Source organism: Lissotriton helveticus, chromosome 2_1, assembly GCF_964261635.1.
Source record: "Lissotriton helveticus chromosome 2_1, aLisHel1.1, whole genome shotgun sequence".
Classification (NCBI taxonomy): Eukaryota; Metazoa; Chordata; class Amphibia; order Caudata; family Salamandridae; genus Lissotriton; species Lissotriton helveticus.
Window position 1 is genome coordinate 546,079,190 of NC_136059.1, and position 24,357 is coordinate 546,103,546.

Here is a 24,357-nt window from a genome sequence, read left to right on the forward strand (position 1 = left end):
ACTGAATTATGAGCGTTTTAGGGATTATTTAGGCAACTCCCTACTACAGTACAGATTTGCCAGTAAGAATAAAGTTACTAGTGCAGTGTTAGATCATGTACAATAAAAAAAAAAAGGAAACACATAAATCTATACAATTCACAGTTTTAAAATGTTCCTCAGGACGATATTTAAAAACATATACGTAAACGTATTAGCATTACAGCTGTGTAATTGAACACCTCAAAGACACTAAAATGTGCTTTGGAAGTAAAAAGTTCTATCTACACAAGCAATATCGTCCTCAAATGTTTAAATTTGTATAGTCAGTGTGGGCCACAAGGCCTAGGGTATACAGGTGGTCAATCACTCCTTGGCCATATCACCATCTCAAGTTAAAAGCAAATAGTTCCCAGAACTGACAGTACCTGCACGGTGCTCCAATCTGGCCCAAAAAAAAGGAGGGGTGGCCCTGCCCAGCCTCTTCCTAGCGTTAAGGGCGCTCAAGTACTGCCTCCTGACGCACTGCATGGTGTCAAAGGCATGTGCCGAGCAGAAGCTACTAGATCTTATAGACCTGTGGTCCCAACCTCTGGATGGCATTCCCCTCTCAACTCTGGAATCCTGGCGACTAAGATGATGGCGGTTGCCCTTCACTTATGCAGCCGGTGGGTTCCGTTTAAAAAATGCATCCCTTGCAGTATGAACAGGTTTAGAGGGGTGGGCCAGCCCGGCCTCGTCCGGTCTCCGACGGACTCAGACGGGTCCGCCCTTAGCCCAGGCGTGTACTGCACTGCGGGGTTCGAGGCAGCGCTTTAAAGCACGATGACCAGGCCTCCCCCAGCGGCAGCTGATTCTAATGCTGGTGCTGCAGTGTACCCTTGGACAGCGAGTCCCACCAGGGTATGGCGTCGGTGACTGCGGCTTGGAAGTCTCCTCAAAGGCAGCAGGGGCACGAATGTCAGCCCGGAACCCAGCAGGCAGAGGAAAACAATGGCAAGAATAGAGGAATGCGGGCAAAAGTCCTCTAGTGCGTCCCAATTTCATGAACAAAGATCAATTTTTTCTGTAATTATCCAGGTAACACCCCTTCCTAATTACAGTTGTCATAGTAACCAGCCTACCTTCCTATCCATACATGCATCAGCATGCTTCCAGGGCCACAGTAGTGACAGCAGTGGAAATCACAGTGGAAACAGATTGGCACAGCTCTAGAATCGATGAAAGGAAGTGACGTACACCTTTGAGAGATGAGGTTTCCTTGCTTTGGTCTGGAATTGTATGACAGGCTCAGATTTGCTTCCTCAGTCTTTGAGCACGAAAGGCTTAACTACAGCCCCACTTAGGCAAAAAGCCACAAGCAGTGGTGCCATTTACACTTAACCACATTGCAAGTGCCACAAATACGCATTTTGTTAGGACTGCGGGCGAGTTAAACATTCCGTTTGCTTTTAGAAGATTAAATACTGTCACCACTTGTTTAGATGAAGGGAATCCTAACTGTATTGTGGGGAATCTTTTTCTGAGGTCAGTGACTAAGCAGTGCTCACCGACAGTGACCGCAGGCTGTGGATAGATCATTGTCACTTGTACCACAGCGATTGGGAGAGGAACGGGGGTAAATAGGGTGCGGAGGAGAGGGCGAGGCTGCGAAAGGAATGATGATAGGATTACAGACTCCCCTGTCGGTAAACTATGGCCTTGTCAGGCTATCAGCCTTTATTAGATTGGCAAACACATTGTATCCATCATTATAGTCTATTTGCTTTCTGCTAATGCATTTTAAATTTGGTTTGCAGGCCACGTGGGGCACTAATGCATTATAAATGGTTTGTGTATTTAATATAATAAATATCCTAGGCAATGACTAGGATATTTGGGGAGAGGCGCTCGACTTCGGACCTGGGGATCTGGGTTCGAGTCTCGGTAACGACGCCAAAAACCCCCTGTGATTCTGGGCAAATCACTTAATCTCCCCGTGCCTAAAAAATGAAAGTGTGTCCTCATGTAACTTAACTGGTGCTATGTAAAGCGCTCTGATAACTGATTCGGTTCTAGTTCGCGCTATATAAAACTCCGAAAAAAAAAATATATATATATATATATATATATATATATATATATATATATACACACACATATATAAAAATATATATTTAACATTAATATATATATATATAAAAATAAATATTAAAATAAAGTTATTTAAAAAAAAAAATATATATATATATTCACTGAAAAAACCATAGGTTATAGACCATATATAGTTAGGAATTAGCATTTAAAAAACCTTATTTTACTCACACAAAACCATTGAAATTCCATATATAGTTAGTTGCACTAACTATATATCGCGCACCCGCAATCCACTGCTGATCATGTCACATATTACATCATTCATGACATGGTCAGTGACATCACTGATGACATCACTGATGACATCTCAAATGACATCACTGATGACATCACTGATGACAACATCCAGTGACTGTATGTTTCTGTAAAGTTAAAATATGTCTTACATATTGAAGAATGAGTGGATGTATAAGTGTCTGGATGAAGGATTTAGTAGGTGCGTGACTGACTGTATGAGTGAGTGATTAAATATGTCTCACTGAATGCATGGGTTAGTGACTAAACTGTCTTAATTTGTGCATCATTATGTCTGTTGTGATGTAAACTGCTGCATGTGTTGATCATTAGCTATACGAGAGGCTATATGTGTTATTAATTGGTTGCCCAAGTATTTCTATGGGAGATTGAGTTTGTGTGGGGGTGGCTGTAAGGTGTGTGACTGTGCATAGATGTGTGAGCAGTTTATTCACTAGGTGTATGAGTTCAAGAGTGCATGTGGAAACAGCTACATGGGCAGTTGACTGTGTGCATGAGTGTATTGATGAGTGAATGGATATCTCAATGCTACATGTCATACTAAATACATATGTAAAACACAGTACATGTGAGAGTTGGCATATATAAATAACTGTGCATGAGAGCCACTGAATGAGTGAGTGGTTGTATCGATCATTGTGAACTTGTATCAGGGATTGTATAAGAGAGTAAATATGCGTTAGTATATGTTTCAATAAGTAAGGTGTGTTTAACTGTATAGTTGAAGAAATGGAGGTGAGATTGTTTCTTTGCATGACTGACTGGGTGTGTGAGTAACTCCATGGATGAGTGGCAGTGTGTGAGTGTCTGTATACACTGAGTGTATCTAAGGTTATATTAGAGTCTGAAGAGGTTTATCGTATTAGCACAAGAATGATGTCAAATGAGATGTCATCAGTGATGTCATCAGTGATGTCATTTGAGATGTCATCAGTGATGTCATCAGTGATGTCACTGACCATGTCATGAATGATGTAATATGTGACATGATCAGCAGTGGATTGCGGGTGCGCGATATATAGTTAGTGCAACTAACTATATATGGAATTTCAATGGTTTTGTGTGAGTAAAATAAGGTTTTTTAAATGCTAATTCCTAACTATATATGGTCTATAACCTATGGTTTTTTCAGTGAATTTCAATTGTTTTTTAATAGCAAATATCATAATCTGTCGAATGTCAAGTACGTGGTAAGTAAAAACATTTTCGTGTTTATGCACACTGATCTGCTTTGAATGCTTCCCCCCACCCCTCATTTCTATTAGGAGTACTCTCTCTTTGCAGATAGTGAAGGGTAGTTAACGCAGGCCTTTGCCCCCGTTGTAATCCGTCGTGCCTGCTTCTCTCTCCATTTGATTGATTGTTCTCTTTGGTTCATTCTCTATTTACAAACAAGCACAGAGTCGCAATACTCTGTTTAGTCTTTGCAGATAGCGAAAAATCGTGTAAAAAAAGAAAAGGAATCGAGCAAAATCAGTAGGCCACTAATGGGATCTCTTTTTGACCTCCCTAAAATAGAAACATTAGGAACAACCTGTTGATAATACCAATGTGTATGTACATAAGCGGCGTTCATTTGTGTTCACAGTACCCCTTCTTGATTGTTTGAATCGAGCATTGAATTGTTCGAAGTTGGTTCTCTTAAGAATCTTCTCTGCCTGCAAACGAGGAAGAATAGGAATATTCTCTCTCCCTTTGCAGATAGTGAAGGGTAGGTAACGCAAACCTTTAACACGTCGTGCCTATTTCGTTCCTCATTGATTGATTGTTTCCCCAAACATTGACTGTTTGGGAATTGGTTCTTTTTGGAGGTATTCCCTGTTTGCAAATATACGTAGGAAAATCTTTGCAAATAGTGAAAGGGTACGTAATGCGGACCTTTCTCCCCCGTTGTAATCTGTCATGCCTATCTACTCCCCACTGATTGATGCACCTGTTTCACCCGGACCATTTACTAGAGATACGTCATCTGGCCCGACCAGAGAGCACCCCTAGTGAAAAGGACATATGCAATAATAACGAAGTGATCACTGTATCCTGTTAACAGAAACTTTAGCATGAAACAACCTGGAAAGAAAAGAATAGGAAAACGAAAATCAGTAGGCCACTGATGAACATAAACTTTTATTAAACAACGAACAAAGAAACGATAACATAACGTAATGATAAAACCTATTAATGTCCTAGAAACAAGAAAACGTTAGAAATATGCCAGTGGTGAGAGACCAGAAAAACAGTAAGAGAAACCAAATCACCCCTCGCTGTCCCACCGCCTGCCACGCCAAAAAAATCGATAGACTAGGGAAAATGCAAGTCAGTAGAACATCCGCCCCCACTCTGGAAACTTCCAAGGTGGGGCAGGGTTGCGGCTACGCCCAGCCGGGAGCAGCCCATATAAGGCGGATCCTGCTGCCACGCCTCGGCCAGGAGATCCTAACGTAGGGTGTAGCCGGAGGAGAGGCCGAGGCCAGCGGGACCCGGCCAGGGGATTGCCTTTACAACGCTGAAGAGTTACAGGGGGGGGGAATGTCTCCTCGACCCTCCCCTCTCTCTCCCAGTCCGGCCGCGGTGGCCCTTGAGAGTTGCAGGTAGTCCCGCCAGATGCTCTTCCGGTCCGGCCACCAACGGTCGGGGGGCCGAGGCCGACGGGATCCGGCTGCAGCCGATGAGCCAAGGAACCCGTTCATGGGGCCAGAGCAAAGGGCGTCCGGCCGCCATCCACCGGAAGCCCGGCCCGAAGACGGACGGGACACTTCTTCTCTCTTGAATAATGGCTGCGACAACACTGGGGGGGGATGTCTTGCACATGCCTCCGACCCCCCCCCCCTCGTCCTCATCGCCTGGTCCGGCCATAACAAATCTCAAGCGAGACGCCGTGGGGTGCACTGGGAGGGAGAGACGATGCGAACAGGCCTCTCCCGCCTCCCCAGTGGAGGCTTCCCACCTGCACCCTCGGCGCTCCAAGCGCCCGGAAAAGGGTTCTTCCACTGTGGCGATGCTGCAACGTCTCGCCCGGCAGGGTGGAGCCCGTCCGCTCATTTGACCCAGCGATCGCCAGTAGCTACCGAACTCTCAAAATGGCGGTCGACCTGGCAAGAGCGGGCCCAGCATAAAGAAATGGCCCGGTCACTGGTTGACTCCACCACCGTAGTCCTCCACGACCTTGAAGATTCTACAGGAGCCGCGGGAGTCTCCGACCCCCGCAGACACCCCCGATGGGGAATGACTGCCATGATCGCCCGTGGAGTGACGAAACTGTATCCGCGGGACGTCGACGCTCCCATGCTGGCGCCAGCCTCACTTTGAATTACTAGAATCCTGCAGACCTCAGTTCCGGTGAAAGCACAGTGTGACCCGGTAGGAAAAATTGTTGCACCCCCTCCCCTTTTTGACTGATAGTTCAAACCACCGATCCTTTCCTTTGCCCTTTTAACGGAACTTTGGACTGCCTCCCCCTCTTTTACATTTTCTAGAGAAAACAAAACATTAACCACTACATTAGCATAGCAATTGACACCAGAACTGTTTTCAAATTGAAAACCAACAACATCTTCAACAGAATCCTTTTTGTTTCTGCTGTGACCCTGCTACAGCACAGGCATTGTCCCCAGCAGTAATTCTGCAATGCCGGTAAGAATAGCTGTGGTGCCTACTGGACTCACTCACCCCCGCGGCGCCCCACGCCGTTATTTGCTGGGCGGCAACTTACTAGACATCACTTTCGTGCCATCTAGATTTCAGCGCGTTCTGCTGCCTTGGAACTATTCGCACAACAGACTGCTACTGACGACCCACCCCCAGGCAACATCTTCTGAATTTTCATAATTTGAAAGAACTAGTAACATGTCCTCATCAGGAATTCAAAAGAAATTGCCACGGTCTCTTCGTTGTTTAAATGTTTTTACTGTTTTTGTTTTGTTGTATATATTTATATGTTATTAAAGTTTTATATTCCTACTACTTTGTTGGAGTGCTATATATTTTTAATGTGACACATAATTGTAAAAACTTTGATGTACAAAGAGTCATTCCTGGAATCTTCCGCTTCAGGCTCGGTCCCCTCCCCAATCACAATACAGGATGGTTTTCAGATAGTAGGAACACGTGTGGTGTGACGGATCTCATCGGGTGTGGGCCTTGATCTACTATAACTCCTTTAAAGAGGGGTGATTCTTTACAGCTGGAGCCATAAACTACATCTGCAGGGCTAGCTGATAGCCTGGACAATCGAACACAGAGGAAGAGGAGTGTCAGAGGGTGCGGTAGTGAATAGGGCGAAAGGGAGGTGTCGGGCGGGCACAGAGTGTGATTCTCAGGGAAGAGCAGCGCAGATGGGGGGAGGTTTATTGCCCATGCATAAGACAGAGAGCGGGGGTGACCAGTGCCTGGGGAAGATGCTTGCGAGGGTGGGGAGCCATGCTACGAATCGACAGCGTGCAGAGAGTGGGTCTGGTCAAGGCATCTAAAATGGCTGCCGTGCACCACAAAAGTGTGGCATTTCAAAAAAGGCAAGATGGCGCAAACAATGTTTTTCAACACTTCCTCATTTCCTTCGAATCGAACGTTAACAGACGTTGGTGCATATTACCAAAGTTAAGCGATATTTATCGCTAACGATGCTTACCAACGAATTTTTTACCGCTAAGCATCGTCAGAAATTATCGAAGATAAACCTTGCTATTATCAAGGTTTATCGCAAATGCGATAAAAAAACGGCCGCAATGCATGAATATCGCTAAAAAGTCAGCGATATTCATGCATTACCGAGCTAATGCTCTTAGCCATGTTATCCACCTCCCATTGGATAACATGGCTAAGAACTGCTCAGGGCAGGTATAACATTTTGGAGATATTCGCGCTTAGCGCGAATATCTCCAAAAGTTGGTAATAGGAGATAGATATCTTGCATGTTGTAATGCAAATTATTGTGGTATATGGAACTCATACCATAATCTCTCAGGAAAGCAGAAACTGATCCTTTTGGGACCGCCTGAAAAGGCCTACGGGGTGAGGGGTACTCTACTTTGCCCCCTTTTCACGTTCCGAACTATTTTATTTTACTCTCTTCTGTAATTACACAAAATAGCAGCGATAAGATGCATCGGAGACACACAGTGAGAGAAAGGAGGCCGGAGATGAAGAAGAGATGTCAAATACACATTGGAGATAATATAGTGGCAGAAGGGAAGTAAATATGAGTAAACTTACCATGTAACATAAAAATGTTGCACTCTATACTATAAGTCTCATTTTATACTACAATCACTTCGCTACAACCTCATAAATTAAAAATAAAAATGAATAATGTCTCAAACAATTTTTGATTTCTAAATATAAATTTATTCTTCAGAATTTTCTAAATTTGAAAGAACTAGTAACATGTCCTCATCAGCAATTTCCTCATGAAAAGTCTGCAATGATGATTCTTGTAACTCTATGGTCTCCAAACATTCGATAAATTCGCCATCAACAGATTGATCAAAAAAATCATTCAAGTCATCTCCTCCTTGTGACAATATTTCATTATTGGTGCTGTCAATTTCAATCAATGTAGTGGAATCATTCAAGTCATCTCCTCCTTGTGACAATATTTCATTATTGGTGCTGTCAATTTCAATCAATGTAGTGGAATCATTCAAGTCATCTCCTCCTTGTGACAATATTTCATTATTGGTGCTGTCAATTTCAATCAATGTAGTGGAATCATTCAAGTCATCTCCTCGTGACAATATTTCATTATTGGTGCTCTCAATTTCAATCAATGTAGTGGAATCATTCAAGTCATCTCCTCCTTGTGACAATATTTCATTATTGGTGCTGTCCATTTCAATCAATCTAATGGAATCATACAAGTCATCTCCTCCTTGTGACAATATTTCATTATTGGTGCTCTCAATTTCAATCAATGTAGTGGAATCATTCAAGTCATCTCCTCCTTGTGACAATATTTCATTATTGGTGCTGTCCATTTCAATCAATCTAATGGAATCATACAAGTCATCTCCTCCATGTGACAATATTTCATTATTGGTGCTCTCAATTTCAATCAATGTAGTGGACAATTCAAAAGAAATTGCCACGGTCTCTTCATTGTGAGCCATTTTATTTTGAAATTGCTTGCTGTAAATTGCAGAAAAAAATAATCACTTTCATTTATCGTTTTTAGTAATACATAATATAAAACTAACTTTATCAAGTATTTAGTATAACAGAAAGGACTGCAAATAAATAACAGAAAACATTTTTTAAATTATCTTCAAGTGTACAACATAGTTCCCCTTACAAATTAACAACTCACCTTTTTAAAAGTAGGAGAAGTGTTAGTACTGTGTAAATCAAACACCAGAAATTCACCACCAAAAATTCCTCACAAATGTACCTCAGACAGTAGTATCACAAAATGGCTGTGGTTTCCTCTCATTTGACATATATACATAACCAATTAACTTTCATCACACACAAATACAAAACCAAAGTAACATTTTAATTGGTTCTAAATTTCAACACTTTCAAATGTGTTTTCCCCATGCAATTTTCCATAGGACATTTACATACGTCTACAGCCTGAATGGCTGAACGGAATTACACCAAACTTGGCAAAATGGTACATCAAACCTAAGAGGTCAGGAAGGATCTACTATGCCCCCTTATGGTCATTTCCCCCTTCGCTTTGGCCTCCTCTTGTCTCTCGATCCTACCGAGAGACAAGATGGCGGCCGCTACGGACTGTTTGGAATGTTGACAGACGCCGGAGAACCAATCAGCTTCGCAAAGCTCCGTAACGCGAAAAGTACGCGAAGCAGAGCGCTGTTACAGATATATATCTTTTTTTGAACGTTAATTTCTCAAAATCCACTGGAGCACATATATTGAGACCTAGCAAAGGCACATCGGGCTACCAGTCCCTAATATTTTGCCAAGTTTCGTGCAAATCCATTCAGCCGTTCGATTATTGACATTTAGATACGTCTACAGCCTGAATGGCTGAACGGAATTACACCAAACTTGGCAAAATGGTACATCAAACTTAAGAGGTCAGGGAGGATCTACTATGCCCCCTTATCGTCATTTGCCCCTTCCCTTTCGCCTCCTCTTTTCTCTCGATCCTACCGAGAGACAAGATGGCGGCCGCTACGGACTGTTTGGAATGTTGACAGACGCCGGAGAACCAATCAGCTTCGCTTCACAAAGCTCCGTTGCGCGAAAAGTACGCGAACTGAAGCGCTGCCCGGTCCGCTGTTACAGATATATATCTTTTTTTAAACGTTAATTTCTCAAAATCCACTGGAGCACATATGTTGAGACCTACAAAAGGCACATCGGGCTACCAGTCCCTACAATTTTGCCAAGTTTCGTGCAAATCCATTCAGCCGTTCGGGCTAAAAGTGAGGCCAACCGCCCTATGGAAAACTCAATGTTAAAAACACGTTTTGGGACCCCCCTTTTTTCTCGACCCCCCCTGGACGAACCCCCCCCCAATTTTCAGGGGCTGCTCAGAAACAAAATGTGCCATTTTCCTGAAAATTTCAGCCAATTCCGTCCACAAACGCCAAAGTTATTAGACATAGAATTTTCAAAAAACCCATAGAGAAAAAATCCTAACTATATATACCTACTGGCGACCGCCAGTAGGTAATATATATACACACACACACATATACACACACATATATATACACACACAGACACACACATATAGACACACATATAGACACACATATAGACACACATATAGACACACATATAGACACACATATAGACACACACATAGATATATATATATATATATATATAGACATATATATATATATATATATAGACACATATATACAGACACATATATATACACACATATATACAGACACATATATATATATATATACACACATATATACAGACACATATATATACACACATATATACAGACACATATATATACACACATATATACAGACACATATATATACACACATATATATATATATACACACACATATATATATACATTTTTTTATAAAGTACTTTTGCAAAGTACATGACTTCACCACACATGCATTTGCGTTGTAATGGCATGCGTGATAAAGTCATATGCGGGATAAAAGTTTGCGCAATGATGGGTTTGCGGAGTAATTGTCCCGCGTTGTTAAAAATGCGGAGTGATGGTATGCAGGATTTTTGTTTGCGGGATATCGACATATATTCGTGCAGAATCGCAGAGTCACATTAATCCAGATTCTTGTCTTGGAGTCTTACTTGAGCAAATCTGGTGCTCATGGGACACAGAGTCTTTAAGGTGAGTGCAGGGCGGGTCCTCCGGGCTCTGGGGGTGCTGCTGAACATGCAAGTTTCTTTGTTGTAAGCAGATCGGGACAAGCCGGTAGGGCTGGCGCCAAAGCAGTAGGTGTACTTTCCTTCCTGGATCAGCACGGCTCTTTGGTTCTTTTTTCTTCCTCGAATCTGAGGAGGCAAGGTTCAGGGTTGCCCCTAAATACTAGATTTTGGGGCATTTGAAGGGAGTACTGGTCGGGACCAATGGGCCCCTGAGCAGACGTGTGCAGCTTCCATGTAACTGCTGATGTTATTTTGCAATTGAACTGTTTTTATTAATTAACTTTCTAACATTAAACTTTGGGAAATCTTTCAATGCTCCTTGGTACTTTTCTGCTGCATTGCTCACTTTGGCTCGAGCCTCACTCCCGCTTACCTCTCGGGGGGGCTTGTCTCCCTTTCCAGTGCCTTCCTAGCTTCCCGTTTGTTGTGGAGGGCGCTGGCGTACATCCAGGCACATTTCTGGTCGTTAGGGGGCGGAGCCAGGGGAGTTTAGCGCTCTAGTCCCTTAGACTATTTAATAGGCATGGCCGGCTCGGCACGCAGCGGACGTGCCAAAAGCAAGCCTGTCTGCGCCAAGTCGGTGCCAAATGCCGGAGATGCTGCCCTGTCCATTCCTGACCAGCCGGGTTGGATACATCATTCAAGAAAGGCACTGCTAGACCTTTGGTCAGAATGAGCCCCTTGTCATCATTCTCTGTACCCGGAGTTTTTAGCTAAAAAGCGGCAGTTCGCTTGCAGAGGATGTAATGTTTCTTTTAAGCAGGTCGATAACATTATTCCTGATAAAAATGTAATCAGGCTGCCTTCTAAAGAACAGAGTGCGCAGGACTATCTCATTAATGCAAGATCCCCGATTTAAAAAAATAAGGTTGCTTTTAGAGTCTTTGTGTCAGCAAGGAAGCCTACCTGGGTGTTCATAACTGAAAGCTGGGCTACGGACGCCTCTGGCCCTGACCTTGTAGACGCTATCCCTAATGGGTACGCCCTTGCCAAGATGGACAGGCTAGGGCGGCGGGGCAGGGGTGTGGGTATTCCTTATAAAGAAACGTTGATCTGCCGCACTCATGCTTTGTCCGCTCCTCCTGATCTCTACCAGACCTTTTATTTTTTAATCAACTTACACCCAACGGAAAGCTTCTCGGGCATCCTATGCTATAGGCAACCGGGCTCTAGGGTTTCCTTTAGCCAGGAATTTAGCAGGCTATTAGAACCCTACTGTGAAAGATCTAGTCTCACGCTCTTGGGGGATTTTAACTTTCATTTAGACAATACCCAATGTAAAGATTCTCAATGATTTTTGAAACCTTGAGTGGCTGTGGTTTCTCTCAATTAGTCAGAAAGCCCACCAATATAGCAGGCCATATCCTGGACGGTGTCTTATCTAATGACCCTCGTATGAGGGTGGGGGAACCTATCCCCCATGCTTGGTCTGACCACTTTGCCATCCCTTTTGATCCACACTTTATGGCATGGGTACTCACAAAATTTCTCTCGGGGGCCAAATTTACAGTGTGGTTTGTGTCCGAGGGCCGCACCGGTGGGGGCGGGGTCAGTGCGGGAGGGGGCGGGGCTAGAGCAACAAAAAAAACTGTGACCATGAGGTTGAACACAGGCCCCTGCAGCGGACGGCTTCCTCCACTGAGCCACCAGAGCCGGCATAGACATCTCTCTCTCTCTCTCTCTCTCTCTCTCTCTCAACCTCTCTCTCCCTCCATCTCTCCCTCTCTCCCTCCATCTCTCCCTATTTCTCACTGTCTCACTGTCTCACTCCCTCTCTCTCCCTCTCTCTCTCTCTCTCTCTCTCCCTGACTCCCTCTGTCTCACTCACTCTGACTCGCGCTCTCTCTCTGTCTCACTCACTCTGACTCGCTCTCTCTCTCACTCACTCTGACTTGCTCTCTCTCTCTCCCTCCCCTCTCTCTCTCCCTCTCTCCCCTTCCCTCTCCGTCTCCCTCTCTCCCCTTCCCTCTCCGTCTCCTTCCCTCACTCTGTCACCCTCCTCCCTCCCTTTGTCTGTCACCCTCCCTCCTCCCTCCCTCTGTCTGTCGCTCTCCTCCCTCTCTCTCCTTCCCTCACTCTGCCGCCCTCCTCACTCTGCCGCCCTCCTCACTCTGCCGCCCTCCTCACTCTGCCGCCCTCCTCACTCTGCCGCCCTCCCTTTGTCTGTCATCCTCCCTCCGTCACCCTCCGTCACCCTCCTCCCTCCCTCGGTCTGTCACCCTGTCTCCCTCCTCCCTCCCTCTGTCTGTCACCTCGGTCTCCCTCCCTCTCCCTTTCTCAGTCTCCCTCTCTCTCCCTTTCTCTGTCAACCTACCTCTCTTTGTCTCTCTTCCTCTGTCTGCCTCCCTTTCTCTCCCTCCCTCCCTCCCTCGCTCTCTCTCCCTCCCTTTCCCTCCCTCGCTCTCCCTCCCCATCCCTCTCCCTCCCTTTTCCTCCCTCCCTCTCCCTTTCCCTCCCTCGCTCTCCCTCCCCATCCCTCTCCCTCCCTTTTCCTCCCTCCCCCTCTCTCCATCGCCCTCCCTTTCCCTCCCTCGCTTTCCCCCCTCTCCCTTTCACTCCCTCCCTCGCTCTCCCTCTGTCTCCCTCCCTTTCCCTCCCTCCCTCTGTCTCCCTCCCTCCCTCTACCTACCCTCTTCATCTCACCCTGCCTGTGTGTGCCTGGGCTGAGACAGCTTCCGGGCACACACACAGACAGCCGCACCCCAGCCCTTCATGGGTCTTTAAAAGACCATTTGTATGTTAATGAGGCTTTTGTATTTCACCTCTTAGCGCCCCTGCAGCTGCACTCTGACTATGACTGGAATGTCTGGGACCCCACAGAGCAGCAGAGTCCCGTGCAGTGTTTGCTGACACTGTTTACATTTTTTTTTAAAACCCAGGTAAGATGTCTCAAGGTCCGCGGGTCGCCAGGGAAGGCTTGCCGGGCCGCTAGCGGCCCGCAGCCGTACTATGAGCACCCGTGCTTCATAGCTTCAGCAATGGCTCTATATGGCAGCTGGATCTCAGAAGAAAGTCACTTTCTGATCTCCTTAATAACCTTGAGCTCTCTAAGTTACACGATGTGAATATGGCAGCTGCGGAGCGTTCTCAACATCTTTCGATAGCAATGGACACCCTTGCACCTCTCAGTAAACACTATGTAGCTAGGAAAAACCCTCTGATCCATGGTTTACGGAGAGACTCAGAAAGCTGAGGCAGGGCTGTCGCAAACAGGAGAGGCTCTGGCGCACAGACCTAGAACCGGGAAGTAGGGAATTGCATAAATAGGGTCTAAAAAATTATAAAACCGCAGTCATGGAGGAGAAAACACTATACTTTTCCAAGACCACTGAATCTATGAAATCTTCCAGGGATCTTTTCAAGGTAATAACTCGCTCACCTCTCCCCATGTTTCTGACCCCCCAGAATTCTCCCAGGAGCATTGTGATAACATTTCTGAATTTTTCCGTACATATATCTCAGATAATTATATCCCTGCTTGAAGTATCCAATTCAATCGCAGGGTCGTCTGCTCAACCCTCCCCCCTTCTTATTGAGACCTCACCCAGGGATGCGTCTCCTAGCCTCCTTTCTTTCCCTTGCTTGTCCTCTGAGGTGACTGATCGGCGCCTAGAATGGGTCAAATCGGGCTCCCCACTGGATCCCTGTCCCCTCAAGGTGCTAAAAATTGGCAGTGAAGTCTTAATTCCCCTTATTACCGATGTCCTGAATGTTGCCATTCGAGAGGGGCAATATCCCACTCAGTGGAAGACGGTGGTAGTGAAGCCTTCTTTGGACCCTGATGAACTGAAGAACTATCGGCCGATCTTTTTGCTCCCTGTTCCAGCTAAGATTCTGGATAGGCACTTGAACTTTCATCTTAGCACCTACCTAAAGGATCACCACCTACTTGATGGTTCTCAACATGGGTTTAGAAGCAACCATAGCATGGAAACAGCACTGACAGCTGTTTTCAACAAAATTCGGACTCAAGATAACGCAGGGCATACCACTTTCCTTGTTCTACTTGACCTCACGTCTGCCTTTGATACCCTGTCTCTTCACAGGCTGATTGATCGCCTTAGAGAGATAGGCATCGGGGGCTCGGCCTTGGGGCTTCTTGCCTCCTTTCTTAGTGAGCGGGCACAGACTGTGAAGCTTGGTCAGTTCTACTCAGCCCCCAAACCCTTGCTTTGCAGTGTTCCTCAGGGCGCCTCCCTGAGGCCTACTATTTTTAATATCAATGTCGCTTCATACTAACGTTGTGAGATCCTTTGGTTTGGAGGTGCTGTCCTATGCGTACGACACCCAATTAATAGTGTCTATTACGCGTAGTATAAGTGATTCAGCCCTTATTTGCAGGAACTACAGGCAGGCAGTTTCCTCCTGGATGGTGGAACATTTTCTGAAATTAAACTGTGAAGACGGAGGTCTTGATTTTCGGAAGCAAAAAGGAGATCTGGTGGCAGATGAGCTTGGTGGCTGTCCCTGCCCGGTTGTCCATGGGCAAAACCTTAAGGTTATCGTAGACAATTCATTGTCACTAAGCCTTCAGGTTAGCAGGACAGTCTCTACCTGTTTTGGGATCATTAGGATCCTCAGAAAAATTTCCCATTTTCTCTCCTTTGAAGCGCATAAACATGCCGTTATTGCTATGGTAACGTCCAGATTGGACTATTGTAATGCCCTTTATTTGGGCATTAACAAGGGTCTAGTGTGACGTCTGCAGATGGTGCGGAATGCTGCAGCTAGGGTGGTGATGAATCCACCAAAATTTCATGCAGTCACAGCGTCCATCAAGTTGCTGCAATGGTTGCCGATGGATCGTAGGATCCTTTTTAAGACTGTGCTTGACTCACGTTGCCTATTACGGCCCAGGCCCTGAGGCGATCAAAGATATTGTCCATCGCTACATTCCCAGTAGGTGGCTCCGGTCTGCAGATAAGAATCTGCTGACTGTTCCGAGATTTAAGAAGGTCAAATGGGGAGTTAGAGCTTTTTCCACTGTTGCTGCTAAGCTATGGAACTCCCTCCCGGAGGATCTCTCGGGCCAGGCGTCTATCTTTTTCATAAAGCCTTAAAGACCTGGCTCTTCTCACAGCCCTTTCTATAAGCATGTCTTTCTGTCTGCACCCCTATACTCCGCTTACAGCGCCTTGACGCCCTTGGGCTAAGTTCGCGCTCCACAAGTCCAATATTCATTCATTCATTAGGGTGGGTACACCCCCTAGGATGTCACTCTCCAGTGGGAGGGGGGCCATGAGGCTCTCCCTGATTGGCTGGGTCCCCTCATCTTCAAGATGGAGGGGACTGAGATGTGTGCTTCATCTTGCCTCACCCAACGGAGGGTTGGGGTGGGCCACGGTGGGCACTCCTCTCGTTCTAGCTTGGTTTTCCCACCGATTCTCCGACCCATGGTGGGGGCCAGAACTGGTGGGAGCCCGTTGCTGGGGCAGCAAAAGGTAGGTCAGCTTCCAAAGGCGGCAGGCCTTTGAAGCTTCCCCTTCGTTGACCCAGGCCATCCTGGGGGAGGAGGCATGACACCTCTGCCAAGGATGGGCTTTGTTTCTGGACCCAGAGAGCGGAGGCTCTCTACCCAGGGGTCCACAAACCTGTCTGGTGGTGGTAAATGGCGGGCAGCCATTCAAGAACCAGACCAGGGCTGGTCGTTTTTAAAGGAGCATCTCTAAGATGCCCTTAGAGTGCATTTTACATTAAATCCCACACTGGCATCAGTGTGGGTTTAATATGCTGAGAAGTGTTCCACCAAACTTCCAAGTTTTTAGCAAAATCATTATGTAGATGTGGAGTTTGTAATGACCAACTCTCAGACCATACTCTTTATGGCTTTACTACACTTCCAGTGTCCTAGAATGGACTTAGACACTGTAGGGACCCAGGGCTCATACCACTGTGCACTCTGCTAGAGGGGTGACTTACCTAGGCCTTGCGCAGTGGGTTGCAGGCATGGCACTCACCATGTAGTCTCTTCACTTTTCTCTGCACCAAAACAAGCAGCCTGCACTGGCAGTGTGTGGGTGTTAAGATACAGGGCCCCAATGGGTGGCACAGTAAGTGCTGCAGCCCTTAAAGGTCTTAGCTAGTCACAGTGCCCTTGGTATCTTTTACCAGGAGCTTATCTGTGGCCATGAGTGTGCCAATTGTGGGTACAAAGGTACAGCTTTGGGAAAGAACTCAGGCTCTGGGAACCTTTTGGCAGGGACCCAGGGTACATCAAGTCAGGTTGCATCAGATGTCAGGCAAAAAGTGGGGGGTAACCATACAAAAAGTAACACTTTCCTACAAAGACTGAATACCATAAATTTGGTTTTGTTAATGTTAAGTAAGCACCAGGCCCGAGCACCACAAAAACCTAAAAACAAAAACCTAAAAAAAAGATCAACTTTTACCTACAGACCACACAGAGTTATACCTACAGACCACACAGAGTTTTGGAAATTAGAAGCGTGTCGTCTGCAAAATGCAATGTCAACATTTTATGAGGGCCCAATCTAGGTGTATCATTGCCAGGAAAGTCAGTGCATTTACTAGATTGTTAATGTAAAGCATAAATAATGTCGATGTCAACACACACCCCTGGCAGATGCTGGTCTATCTTAAAGGGGTCTGTGAGCTTGCCTTTGTTTTCATATAGATTGCGGGCAGTGTTACAAGCATGCAGAATAAGTAGGACAGAGGTTGACAGGGACACCCATCTGCTTCAAAACTTCCCACAGCTTGGCTCTGGGAATAGATCTGAACCCTGATCATAGATCAACAAAGACTACATACAAGTGGCCTAATATCTAAATACCTAATATCTAAATATCTCTTAACACCATTGAGAGTGCGCACCACGAGACAAGGTGGACGGTCTTTTTCTTATCTCGCCCCTTATCTCTGGAACAAGCTCCCCCCACATATCTCTTCCATTTCAGATCACATGTCCTTTCGTAAGGAATAAAAACCTGGCTATTTCCCAACTAATAGCTTTGATGACCCTCACTGAGTCTGCAAGCGCCTTTAGACCTAACGGTGATATGTTGCGCTATAAAAGACCATATGACTAGGACTATGGCCTTTGTCTTGTATTAGTTTTCCAGGACAGGCTACAAAAACAATAGGATTTGGTCCACTGCACCAACCCTATTTCTAAATCCTGCCTCCATATCTCAAAGAAAAGTGTTCTCCTGGACCAAAACCATCAATTTCCCTTAAATAAGACGGGAAAATAGTTTCTTCGATGTATCAATAAGGCTGATGGAAGGCAGAGGAGCTTCGCGCGCATCCGAGATGGCCGCGTGAGCACAGGGCTCCCGAGGACCCTCGCTGCCTCCCGCATTTATCCTGTACAGTATCCTGATTTGATGGAAGATCATTGAAGACACAACCCGGTTGATGTACTAGCAGGTTTTTGGTTGAAATCGGATGCAGAGTCCCCGAGCTTTGCCGTCTTGAACTTTGGCGGCCTTCTCCATGGAGCAGCCTGGACCTCGAGTGGTGGCGGTGCCCGGGTCGTAATTTGACAACAACGGCTTGCGGGGATCGGACCACAGTCTCACTTCACTTTCGGTTTCGTTTCTCCGGCGCACTGCCTCATATGCGGTGTGTCTGTTGATTGGACGAGCCCCGATGCCAGCTCATTGAGTTTCGAGCGGGCGACTATTTGGCTGTGGTTTCCACTTGGCTTAACTTTGCCTCCTGTGTTCCCGTGTGTGAATTCAAAGGAGCCATTTGGACCAGATCCCAAGCCTCCCTCCGGGGCACCGACTCGCCATGACGGGCAAACCCGAGGGTGAGAAACGGAAACTCAAGACCACCATCCGTGGAGGTGCTACCCAGACGAACGTCATGTATCGCTATACACTTTCTAAAGGATCCCCTGGTGGCGCACCTAAGACCCGGGAGGAGGTCGTCGACGATCCTGCTGTGTTGGCGGACTTAACACTACAAGACGTGATGGGCGCCATTGCTGGCATTCAGTCTTCTATTGGCCAACAGTATGAAGCCTTGGCCCTGAAGTTGGACACTGTGGCTATCGATGTCAACCTCCTTCGCACTGACTTGGCCAAGACGAATGAGAAAGTGAAGTCATTAGACCTGAAGACATCCAGCCTTACCACGGACGTGTCCGACTTGCAAACAGAAGTGCGCAATCTTCGATCTGCTAATGACTTTTTTGCTCGTCGCTTGGAGGATTTTGAAGGCCGTGCACGGCGCAATAACGTGCGTATTATTGGGGTCCCGGAAGAATCTAGTCCACTCGCCATTGATCTTCGAGTTGAGGACCTCATTCTTAATCATCTGGCACCAAAGGGCCTGAGCAAATTCTTTGCCATCGAACGTGCGCACAGAGTGCCAGGGGGACAGGCGAAGCCCGGTTCCCCCCCCCCCCGTCCGATTATTGCACAGATCCTCAACTTTAGAGATCGGGACGCCATTTTGCAGGCGGCACGGACAAACGGCCCTACGCAGTTCGAGAATGCTGCTGTGAATTTTTATCCAGATTTCTCTCAATCAGTCCAGAAACAACGTATGGGATTTCAAGGTGTGAAACGACGACTAAGACATGGAATTAAAATATGCTATGTTATTCCTGGCCCGACTGCGTGTTGAATATGACAATCAGACTTTTTTCTTTGTCAGGCCTGAGGAAGTGAGTGATTGGTTGGACACTTTGCCGACTCGCCGCGCTGGCCAGGAACATGCTGGTGGTGCGGAAGGGGGACTGACGGACCAAGAATGATTATGGTGCCTGTGTCCGGATCAATTTTCAGCGTGATCAGCCGGAGTTCACTGACCTTTTTTGATCATTCCGTTTGTATCCTCGGAGGTAGCGGGGATGGCGGGACCCTTTCCTCCTCTGGGGTTTTCTTTGTGTAGATTAGTTAATGTTTGTAATTGCTAGGGCGACAGGCACACTGCAAATTGGGGTGGCTTTTGAGTCGGTGCAGGATTGTTTGTTTTTTCTTTCTCAAGGCAAGGTACTTTCATTATCTTTGACACTGGTGTGATGCTCGTTTTGCGATGGGAGTTCATTTTGGACTTGGATGGGGGGTAGGGGGTTGAAGGTATTATGCTGGAATGTGAATGGGATGGGTGAACGCATAAAAAGAGGGGTGGTCATGCAGCTGTTGCGGCGCCTTTCGCCTGATGTCGTTCTGTTACAAGAGACTCACTTGATAGGAAACACTTGTCACGCTCTTAATAGAAGGGGTTATCGTCTTGCTGCCCATTCTGGTTTTACATCTAGTTCTAGAGGGTATTCTGCTTAGGGTTTCCCTCCCCCTAGAAGTCGATGATGTGATCCTCGATGCCAGGGGTCGGTATGTTGCACTTGTCGGGCGGTGGGAGGGAAAGCCAATCTCGTTGGTGTCAGTTTATGTCCCCCCGGGCTTGCAATCCACGACATTCATGGACCTGGGGCGGATGGTGCTGGGTCTCCCTGAGGGTGTTTTGATACTGGGTGGTGATTTTAACTCCGTCATTTCTGGCAGGATGGACCGCATCCCCCCACCCCCCCCCCCCCCCCCCCCGAGATCTTCCTGCTGCGCAGTCCTGGTTGGGCGACTTCCTGGAAACTTTGGGCCTCATAAGACTGCTGGAGACTAATGCATCCAGAGCAAACACAGTTTACTTTTCACTCGGGAGCTCATGGCAGTCTTTCTAGGTTAGATTATATCCTGATACCGGCGGCACTGTCCCCTCGATTGGAGAGATCAGACACCTGGCCCGGGGCATATCGGATCATTCCCCTATTTGGTTTCATTTCAATCTTAGCATCGGGGCCGAAGGCAGGGTGGCTCCGATTAACCCATGGTATCTCCTCAACCCCAAGACACGCACTGAATTGATTAAATCATTTGATCTGTATTTTACTGAAAATGTTGGTTCTGTGTCCTCTCCTGTCTCGTTGTGGGAAGCTTTTAAGACTGTGATCAGGGGACAGGCACTGTCTTTGGTGGGGTGTGCCAAGAAATGTAAGAACGAGGCAATTGTTCAGCTCGAAACTGATCACAGACCTGGAGACTGCACTGGAGCGGGGGGTGTCTCGAGAGGCGTTACATGTCCTCCACCTTAAACAATTAGAATACAAAACTTGGGTTACTGATGCGGCAAAGACGATGAGTAGGGAACAGCAGGGACGGCTCTATGATGTGGGTGATAAAGCAGGAAAATTGATTGCCTGGCTGGACAGAAGGGTGAGAGCGAATCGAGTGGTTCCGGTGATTGTGACATGTGCTGGTGTGGGTGTATCTGATCCTGTTGGCATTGTTGACTGCTTTGCTTTTTATTTTTGAGAGGTCTATACCTCGGTGTCCGACAGGCCTGAAGAGGATTCGCACTTGTTGCTTCGGGATATAGCGCTACCCTGTTTGTCGGAATCGGAGCGTGATTGCTTGGATGCCACGCCCTCGGTGGATGAGGTGGCTCTCGCGCTGCGCTCCCTTCGCTCCGGCAAGGCTCTGGGTCCCAATGGCCTTCCAGTGGAACTGTATAAGTTACGCCCTGATACTTTGGCTCCCCATCTCCGTGCTATGTTTCTGGCTGCGCGAGATAATGGTTCCCTCCCCAGAGATCAGCGTCTTGCGACCATTGTGGTGATCCATAAGGAGGGTAAATCACGAGATCGCTGCTCGTCTTATAGACCCATTTCGCTTTTGAATGCGGAACCTAAGATCCTCGCCAAATTGCTTGCTAATCATCTGCTTACAGTTATTGGCGACCTGATTCATCCGGATCAATCGGGTTTTATCCTGCACCGTAACACGGCATTAAATTTGCGACGTCTGCATGGTGTTCTCGCGAGGGCCCCGAAGCTGTGTGAACCGCCCGTCTTGGCGTCCTTGGACGCCACGATGGCCTTTGATACAATCGAGTGGTCTTATCCCTGGGCGGTACTCGCCAAGTTTGGATTCGGCGCCGGTTTTATCGGTTGGGTCAAACTCCTGTATGAAACTCCGTTAGCCCAGGTGGTGGTTAATGGCCGCGTCTCCGTGCCTTTTACTCTCGGTAGGGGCACACGACAGGGTTGTCCGTTGTCCCCACTCCTTTTTGCTTTGGCGTTGGAACCTCTTGCCGCCTGGCTACGGTGGGAACCCTCGATGAAGGGTATACGCTGGACACCGGAATTTGAGGATCGCATTTCCTTATACGCGGATGATATTTTATTGTACCTTACCTCTCCCCAAAAATCGCTCAATGTGTTGTTTGACGTACTTACCTCCTTCGGGAAGAACTCGGGCCTCATCATTAATTGGTCGAAATCCTACATTTATGTACTGGCGGGTGATGTCCCTCGTTTGCCACGGGGCTGTCCCATCCAGTTGTCGCAGTCTGGCTTTAAGTACCTGGGTGTGTTTATCTCCACGGAACCGGTGGTTCGCTATGAGCGTAATTTGCTCCCCCCACTCCAGCGGTTACGCTCCGATGTAGAGCGTTGGCGTAAATTACCGTTGTCTCCCCTAGGGCGTGCGACCCTTTTTAAGATGATGTCCTTACCTCGGTTCCTATATGCCCTCCAGAATAGTTTTGATGTTATCCCGTCGTCATATTTTCGGGAAGTAGAATCGTTGCAGAGGCAACTAATATGGGACGGACGTTCGCGCATAGCTCTTCCGAAATTGACACTCCCCTGGTATGATGGAGGTATAGCGCTCCCGGATATTCGTAGGTATTACTGGGCTTCCCACCTTGCTGCTATCAACCACGGGATGTATGGCCCGGCGTTGAATCCAGCATTTGCAATGGACAAGTGGCTGGTCCCAGGCGGTGATTATTATAGGGCGCTTTACTCGGGACCCTCCCGTTCACAACTCACGGGACCTACCGCTATAGCTGTGCGGGTATGGCATAGCGCAACGGCGGCGATGGGCTGGAGTGATAAATTAACGCGTGCGACACCGCTCTATGCCTCTGCGAAGTTGGGTGGCCTATGGAGGACGAAGGGATTTGATAAGTGAGACATGATCGGTATTGGTAAAGTGCGTGATCTCTGGGTTAAAGGAAAGGTTAAGGCCTTCTCGGAACTGCAAATAGAATATAAGCTGAGTGAAAGGGAAGGATTCCGGTACATCCAGGTGCGTCATGCTCTGAATTCTGTGTTGCCAGTGGGTAGTGCTGTTCCGGATTCCTCCCCCCTCGAAGATCGTATACTAGATGGCTATGTGCCGGATAGTACTATCTCACTGTTCTATAAGAAAATGATTAATGACCGATCGGGTCTGCTTGATCGCCTCCATGAGGCCTGGATTGCTGATGGTATTGAACTGGATGATGAGGATTGGCAGTCCGCGATATCCTCTCCCAAGGAGGTGGCGATTCCGGCCCGCCTCCGTCTGGTCCAACTCAAGATTCTCCACAGACTCTATGTCACTGGTCCCCGTCTAATTCATATGGGCTTCTCTACGGATGGTATGTGTCAGCGTGGGTGTGGTCTCCTTGGCACCTATCTCCACATTATATGGGAATGCCCTGAGGTGGTGCGATTCTGGAAACGTATACATGAGATTATGGGTGATGTCACGGGTGTTGTTATGACGCCGGAAGCCCGACAATGTTTATTGAATGTGTGGGGACCGAATGACTATGACGTGTCGCAGCTTCGGTGGGTGACTTTGGCCAATATGGTTGCGAAGAGAGATATTGCACAGTTGTGGGGATCCCCAAGGCCGCCTACAGTGACTGCTTGGAAAGAGTCTGGACTGGTGCATGTTTCGAGAGAAAACAGTATATGTTGCAAGAGGCAGGCCCAAAAAATGGGGGAAGATTTGGAATCCGTGGAACTCATACCGTGGAGATATTTGTACACCCCCGCTCACCGCTATCCGGAGTCCTTCCCCGTCGCCCTGACCTGTACCCCTTCCGGCTGTGTATATCGTATTGATCATGTGCAATTCTGCCTCTGCCTCCCTCCTCCCATCTGTATTCACAGACTTTTTTCTCCTGCTATCATGTATCTCCCGTCCTCCTTGAGCACAGACCTCATGACTGTATTATTATTGTACTGCCTTGCTTGTTTGTTTGATGTTTTTTTTTTTGTTTCAAATAATAAAAAGTTAAAAAAAAAAAAAAAATAAGGCTGATGGCCCTATAATTTTCAGGCTCATCTTTGATGCCTTTTTTGTACATCGGGAAAATCTAAGCGTCTGCCAAGACCCAAGAATCACGCCACCTTTCAGAATAGTAAGAAAAAGCAAGTACAAATAGGAAGCCCAATTGAAAGTTTCGGACTGAAACAAATCCCCAGGTATGGAATTGGGGCCAAGCGCTTTGTGTGGTGGGGTGTGGGGGGGTCACATTAATCACCTCCAGAATATCTTTGAATTGGAAGCTCAGAGTGACTTCACTTACAGAGCGAAAAATAACTTCTCCTACATCTCTACTCACAGGATCACGCTTGGCTGCATAAATCTTCTGAAAATGGTCCACTCTTGGTCTGTGGTTGGAGATTGTAATCAGCACAAGTAACTGATTTACAGCTACCATGGGCCACTATACACCTGAACGATTTGCTGTCCCCTTCCCTAGTAACTGCTAGTGGCATGCTTCCCCCCTCTCGTCCTCCTTTTTCTGGTCAGGTTAGGTCTCAGAGTGAGGATAAAGCTTGTGGGTGTAACCAAGCGCTTTGTAAAAAGCTTTATTATTATTATGCTATAGTCCTGCATCATTTCTGGA

At 46.9% G+C, this 24,357-nt stretch overlaps 1 protein-coding gene across 1 annotated transcript in view; it reads right to left on the reverse strand.

Annotated features, from left to right (window-relative positions):
- Positions 1–24,357, reverse strand: part of SCAMP1 (secretory carrier membrane protein 1) — a 608,538-nt gene that overhangs the window by 362,764 nt on the left and 221,417 nt on the right. The window lies entirely within an intron of this gene.